Source organism: Indicator indicator, chromosome 1 (assembly GCF_027791375.1).
Source record: "Indicator indicator isolate 239-I01 chromosome 1, UM_Iind_1.1, whole genome shotgun sequence".
Lineage (NCBI taxonomy): Eukaryota > Metazoa > Chordata > Aves > Piciformes > Indicatoridae > Indicator > Indicator indicator.
The window spans coordinates 95,244,071-95,251,763 of record NC_072010.1 but is presented as its reverse complement, the minus strand read 5'-3'; positions in this window follow the sequence as shown (position 1 = coordinate 95,251,763).

The following is a 7,693-nucleotide window of genomic DNA, read 5'->3' as shown; positions in this document are numbered from 1 at the left end:
TGTTAGGCAAAACTGTTTGGGTATTTTCTCCTTCAGGAGAGGCCAAACCTGTCCGAGGGGTGGTTTCTGCTGAAGGTCCTGGTCACACCTATTGGGTGATGCAAGAAAATGGTGAATTTCAGTGCATTCCACAAAGAAATCTAACTTTGGCTGAGAGAGGTTAAATTCAGAGTGTTGCGCAGATACAGCATCGCACCCAAGAGGAGAGTTCATGAGATCTACGGTGCACGAACCCTGAGAGCCCTGAGTCACCTGAGAGTCCCTGTTCCTTTTTTCACTCCATCTGCGAGGAAACAAGCTGTTTGCTGTTTTTTCCTGTGATTTGACTCTTTTGAATCATCTACATCTGAGATAGCCGGAATGGACTATGGTCTTTATTCACCTATTGTTGTAGATATTATTTTGGATTAGATAGATGATAGTAGCAGCCAATGGAATTGTTTAGAAGGGGTGGACTGTGATGGTTTGAAACTGTCTTTTTAATTTTTCCTTGCAAAGTTCAGAACAGAGAAAGTGAAAGAATGTAAATAAGTCACTATTGGGTGTAAGAAAGCAAAATAACGATTGTTCTAAACACTTCCATTGGATAGATAGAAATGTTTAAGAACTATTACCCAAAACAAAGTGGGCACTGCACATTCTGCGTTCTGCAGTGGGGGCAGTTGCTGGGCTGTCTGGCTGCTGTTTTCTTCTTCTCTTCTGGCTGAAGATAACACGTACTGACCTTGGCAGCTAAGTTAACAACTTTCTGCTCTAACTAAACTCTGCTTCTCTGTCCAGGGGGGTCTGGGGGGGAAGCTCCTGGGAGAGGGAGGCCCCTTTGGGAGAGTCCCCTTGGGGGGAAGCAAAGGGAGATCGATTGTGCTTTTTCTGTTGATTGTATATATTTGTGAATGTTGTGAATTTCGTATATTTGTACATATTCATTGCATTTCATTGTAGATTTTAGACTCTGCTTGTAAATACAGCTTTTCATTTGCTTCCAGACTGAGCTAGCCTGGTTATTGTTGGTGGGGGGGGAATTTCAGCTCACACCGACACATCATGTTAAAAAAAATAGAGCAAACCTTTGTTGAAAAGATCTAGGGCCTCCCTGCTGTTGAGGGAATTTGTCAGGGAGTCCTTGGCATTGATGTTTCACTGTTATAAACATTTCACTGTTATAAACATTCCCTGAAAAAATCTATTTCACATCCTTAACAAAGACACAGTTGGCAACTAAAACCTAAGAGATCTGTTCAGAACAGAGTGTGCTCCAGCACAGGCTTGCTGGAGTGTATGTAGATTTGTTTCTCAGCTTACTTTTCATGACTGCCAGAAGCTGAACATGGGAACATTATCTCTCTTGTGTCCTGAGGACTTCTATGGGGCTTCAGGGCATGGGTGACAGAAAGGAAGACTTTTTGAGAAGATGACTCAAAGAGCCAAGCAGAGACAGAGGTCAGAAGACATAGAATCATTTAGTTTGGAAAAGACCTTTTCATCAAGTCCAATCATAAACCTAACACTGCCAAGTCCACCACTAAATCATGTTTCAAACTGCCACATCCATATGTTTTTTCAATACCTGCAGGGATGGTGACTTGACCACTTCCCTGGGCAGCCTGCTCTAGGGCTTGATAACCTTTTCAGTGATTTTTTTTTTTCCTGATACCCAATTTAAAACTCCCCTGACACATCTAGAGGCTGTTTGAGAAAATAAAGAGCAGAAGAAGGGTGGATAAGCACCATCACAGTCACAGATTCAACACTTATCTGGTTTAAGGTTGGAGCAAAATTCTGAGACATTGCAGAAAAGCATGAGATGTGAAATCAGTGTTTTCAGAGCTTGGGTTTGACTGTTTTCCAATGCCTTGCACTCACTAAAATGAGAAAACACAATGTAGAAAATGTGCCAATTCACTTAGTGGGACTGAGGTGTTGCTCCTGAAGAACCACCCACAACAGGAGATTTAAGCAGTGAGCACTGAAGCTTGAACTGCAGCATTTCTAAATAAAAGGCTCCCCAAATAAGAGAGCAGAGGTGGGTTACAATACACTTTAGAATCGCTGATTCCCCTCCAGAATCTTAAACTTAAACATAATCCCTAAAACTAGCTCACTAACACCCAAACTCTAATCAACTAGCTCTAACACCAAAATAGAAGCATAATCATGACACTAACTATAAACCCTAACCCTATAACCTAACTCTAATTCCAAACCATAATCATAAACTAGCCCTTACTCTGTCCCTAAACCCAACACTAACCCTGACACTAGTCCTAAACTCTAACACTGAACCTAACACCTCATCCTAACCAAAGAATCATAGAATTGTTAGGGTTGGAAAGGACCTCAAGGATCATCTAGTTCCAACCCTCCTGCCATGAGCAGGGACACCTCACACTAGATTAGGTTGCTCAGAGCCACATCCAGCCTGGCTTTAAAAACCTGCTGTGAAAGACAACAAAAAGCATTTTTATAAATATGTTAATGCTAAAAAGAGGGGCAAGAGGAGCCTCCACTCTTTATTGGACGTGGAGGGTAACATTGTAACTAAGGATGAGGAGAAGGCTGAGATTCTAAATACCTTCTTTGCCTCCATTTTCAACAGTAAGGCAGGAGGACTTCAGGATAACTGGCCTCCTGAGCTGGTTGATGGGGTCAAGGAGCAGTGTTGTACTCCTGAAATCCATGTGGAATTAGTTCGAGACTTGTTGAGTCACTTGGATATTCACAAGTCCATGGGACCTGATGGGATTCATCCTAGGGTGCTGAAAGAGCTGGCAGATGAGCTGGCCAAGCCTCTCTCCATCATTTTCCACCAGTCCTGGCTCACTGGAGAGGTCCCAGAAGACTGGAAACTGGCCAGTGTGACGCCCATCCACAAGAAGGGACGAACAGAAGAACCTGGGAACTACAGGCCTGTCAGCCTGACCTCAGTGCCAGGGAAAATCATGGAGCAGATTGTCTTGGGGGCAATCACTGCGCACCTGAAGGATAGCCAAGGAATCAGGCCCAGCCAACATGGATTTAGGAAGGGCAGGTCCTGCCTCACCAACCTGATCTCCTTCTATGATCAGGTGACCAGCCTGGTGGACGTAGGAAAGGCTGTGGATGTAGTCTACCTGGACTTCAGCAAGGCCTTTGACACTGTCCCCCACAGCAAACTCTTGGCCAAGCTGGCAGCCTGTGGCTTGGACAGGAGCACTCTGCGCTGGGTTAGGAACTGGCTGGAGGGCCGAGCCCAGAGAGTGGTGGTGAATGGTGCCACATCCAGCTGGCAGCCTGTCACTAGTGGTGTCCCCCAGGGATCAGTGCTGGGCCCCATCCTGTTCAATATCTTTATTGATGATCTGGATGGGGGGATTGAGTCCATCATCAGTAAATTTGCAGATGACTCCAAGCTGGGAGCAGATGTTGATCTGTTAGAAGGTAGAAGGGCTCTGCAGAGGGACCTTGACAGGCTGGACAGATGGGCAGAGTCCAACATGATGGCATTCAACAAGTCCAAGTGCTGGGTGCTGCACTTTGGCCACAACAACCCCATGCAGAGCTACAGGCTGGGGTCAGAGTGGCTGGAGAGCAGCCAGACAGAAAGGGACCTGGGGGTACTGATTGACAGCCGCCTGAACATGAGCCAGCAGTGTGCCCAGGTGGCCAAGAGAGCCAATGGCATCCTGGCCTGCATCAGGAATAGTGTGGACAGCAGGAGCAGGGAGGTCATTGTACCCCTGTACACAGCACTGGTTAGGCAACACCTTGAGTACTGTGTCCAGTTCTGGGCCCCTCAGTTTAGGAAAGATGTTGAATTGCTGGAGCATGTCCAGAGAAGGGCAACGAGGCTGGTGAGAGGCCTTGAGCACAAGCCCTATGAGGAGAGGCTGAGGGAGCTGGGACTGTTTAGCCTGGAGAAGAGAAGGCTCAGGGGTGACCTCATTGCTTTCTACAACTACCTGAAGGGAGGTTGTAGCCAGGAGGGGGTTGGTCTCTTCTCCCAGGCAACCAGCAGCAGAACAAGAGGACACAGTCTCAAGCTGCGCCAGGGGAGGTTTAGGCTGGAGGTGAGGAGAAAGTTCTTCACAGAGAGAGTGGTTGGCCATTGGAATGGGCTGCCCAGGGAGGTGGTGGAGTCACCATCCCTGGAGGTGTTCAAGAGGGGGATGGACATGGCACTTGGTGCCATGGTTTAGATAGTCATGAGGTTTAGGGTGACAGGTTGGACTCGATGATCTTTGAGGTCTCTTCCAACCTTCTTGATTCTATGATTCTATGATTATTGTATGTAACTGGAGCAAAGAAGGAAAACGGTTTCTTAGCATGTATAGAGTTGTGTATGGATGTTTTTATCTAAATCAATTCAACTTTTCAAACACAGGCTGTTAGTCATTCATACACTATTTCGCAGGGCCTTCAAAAGATGACTGGTAAAGTCATAGCTACCGGGAATAAACTTAAATTTGCTGCACTGTTGCCTGGCTCTCCATTAGAAAATGTTTAAGACTGCTCATTGTGAAAAAAACACCAAACCTGAAAGCTCGTAACTGATTTAATAAATGGACTCTGTTTAAGAAGAACAGTATAGAAAAAAGTAATAGCTGAGCAGAAAAAAAAAAACAACCTAGAACCCAGCATGCATCTGATGGTAGAAGATAATACTTTAACTAACTCCAACTCCATCAAAATGCTAGTTGTTTTTTTTTTTTTTCCCCAGTCTGGGAACTAACACGTCACAGGATATAGAGTTAAGTGACCTGCTCTTTGGACCAGAAGGAATAGAGGTGGAGAAAAAGCTTTAAACAAGATTTTTATAACCACCTCCCAGGGAAGCCTGTTCCAAGGACTGAGAACCCTTTCAATGAAGTTTCTGCTAATAACCAACCTAATCCTCCCCTGGTACAGCTTGAGGCCATTTTCTCTAATCCTATTGTGTTACTAGGGAGAAGAGACCAACACCCATCACACTGTCTTGAGTGGGTATCTCTGAGGTTTCTTTTCTCCAGCTGCTCCTCACAAGACCTGTTCTCCAGACGCTTCACCAGCTTCTCTGGTCCTGCTCCAGCACTCAATATCTTTCTTCTAGAGACAGCCCCAAAACTGAACCCAGGACTCAAGGCGTGGCCATGAGTGCTGAGTCTAGAGAAACTATCACTTCAATGGTCCACTGGTCACACTGTTCCTGATACAAGCCAGGATGCTGTTGGCCTTCTTGACCACCTGGGCACACATTGGCTCATATTCAGCTGGCTGTTTATCAACACCCCCAGGTCTTTATCTCCTGGGCAGTTTTCGAGACACTTCTCCAAGCTTGGAGTTTTATATGGGTCCTTTTTGAGGCACCAGGAGAGAAGTATTTTGTGAGCTAGGGGCCAGGATTAACTGGTCAGAACCTAAAGCAGGACTACTCAGCACAACCACAGGGCAAACCAGTTTCTATGGGCTTTTGCCGAAGTGTAGTGCAAGAGCAAACAATAAAAAGTGACTAGCTGTAAGGAGGAACTGAGACTTGGAACTATGAGCTCTCTCTTCATAGTCTCATGCATATCCAAGGTGGGAGACAAGCTCATCATCTCTTTAATAGCAGGAACTGTAGGAGATCTGGCCTCAAGATGTTCTGTTCTACTTTATACTTATAAGATCTGTTCTGAGACTTTAAGAAAATTTGCACTATCATTGCTGCTAGCAATAGCAGAGCTGGCTTGTCAAGGTATTCATTGTCAGTAGAAGGTGACATACTTCTTGGCCCTGTGTGAGAGTAGAGGTGCATGATTCATTACTAGTTAATGGGCATAGTAAAGGACTGTGATAGTAAGACTCTGAAGATGCTCAATGGAGGCATAAGAGACAAAATTGTGTGTAAATCAGGAATCACAACAATCTAGAGGTGAGAAAATAAGATTGTGGGAACACGATATTCCTAGGAATATCGATTACTCTTGTCTTAATGTGACTTGCAGATAGAAAAATATTGTATCTGTTTTAGAGAGCCAAACTTGAAGATGATAATGCAGGCAGTGTCCCAGCAGAGCTGTTTTCCACTGTACTTATCTATTTCCATTTCTGCCAAGTCCAATTTGGCAAGCTGGTGCTTTGGGAACCATGATACTTTGTGGAAAAGCAGTTAGTACACTGGGAACAAATTGGTTAACGGCTTCAAATTTTAGAATGATTCTGAAAAAGACCAGCCTCCCCTCTGACATTTGAGGAACAAAAATCGCAAGAGAAATGCTAACACTGATGATTAGCAGGCAGTAAAAGGTAAACACCATGGTTTGCTTTCACTGTGGCAAACTTTTTTGTAGTTTCTGCAACAACATTGAGGTCTCTCAGTGGCTGACTGGACACATATTTGTATATGGACCATTATACATACTTCCTACTCCTGGACCCAGGGACACACTCTCACTACCCTCCTTCCCCCCAAGAACCAGATTCAACTCAGCAGATTCAACCTGACCCATGACACTAATGTTGCCCACTCAGTGTTATACTTTGATATACGATCTAGAAAAAATTGCTATTTGTAATAGTGAAATGTTACATACTACTAGGCTGAAAAGAAAAAAAATAAAAGGAGCGAAAGAAAGGCTCCTTGTGCTGTAACTTTCCTAGTCTGTTTCTGCTATTCCTTCTATGTTGCACATGAAGGCTGCTTCACCCCTGGCTGACACCTGTGGAAAGGTAATGCTGTCCTCAGCTTCAGAGCTAGGTAAAACTCAAGTTTCCTCCTCTGTATGTGATGTCAGAACTGGTGCTTACTGGGGCAGCACATTTACCAGTGAAAAGGGATCAAAATAAATCATCTTCAGTTCAAGCTGAAACTTATAGTTTCAAGCAGGGCAGTGTGGAGGCAGAAAGTTGAAAAAGTGAGCTCTGCCATGTCCTCTCTTCCCTGAGAGAAGAATGCAACAGGGTCAACACATTTTAGTGTAAAAAGGGAATTAAGTCTTCTGCTATCTACAATCCAGTGATTTTAAGTTTCTGTATCTTTGGTGGAATTGCTCTAGATGGAGAAGGGTGAAAATGAGGGCTAAGTTAGGCCAAATACATTTGCCCTGGCTGGAAGCAGAAAGCTGGCCTTCACCATTTTATTCAAGCTGCACAGTAAAATCCTTCAGCATAGCCTATTCCACATTCATTAAGCTCTCTGCATAAATGAGAAGGCATGCCTGCCAGGAGCCTTGAGGCAGATGCTCTCTCCCATTTTCCAAGGCACTGCATCATCTAGGCTGAACTATGCTGTTGACAGTATTTACAGATTCACAGAGCTGCATCAGAGCCCCATCAGCAGCAACTGCCAGATGCACAGGCGCATGTGCGCACACAGGAGGGAGGTAAGTCCAGCCCCCAACAGCAGGGCCATCCTTCTGCTGCTGGATTTTTCCAGCTGGAGCATCTTGCCGGCTCTGCTGTAATTTATGGAAACTGGTTTCTGACACAGGGCCTTTATGTTACAACAGGGACCCACCGACTAAAGGAGGCAGAACTACAATTGGAGGAGGAGAAGAGAGGGAGAGAAAGCAGAGGGGAGAAGAAGGACATCGGGAGAGTGAAGAATACAGAGGGAGAAAAAGGCAGAGAGAAACTTAAGAGATGCATGAGTTATAATTAAGAGAGCAGAAAAAAAGAAAGGGGGAGAAAGACAGCTGTGATGAAGGACTGAGTCAGCCTCGGGACGGTAAATACCAGGAGACAAGTTCAAGGAGCACCC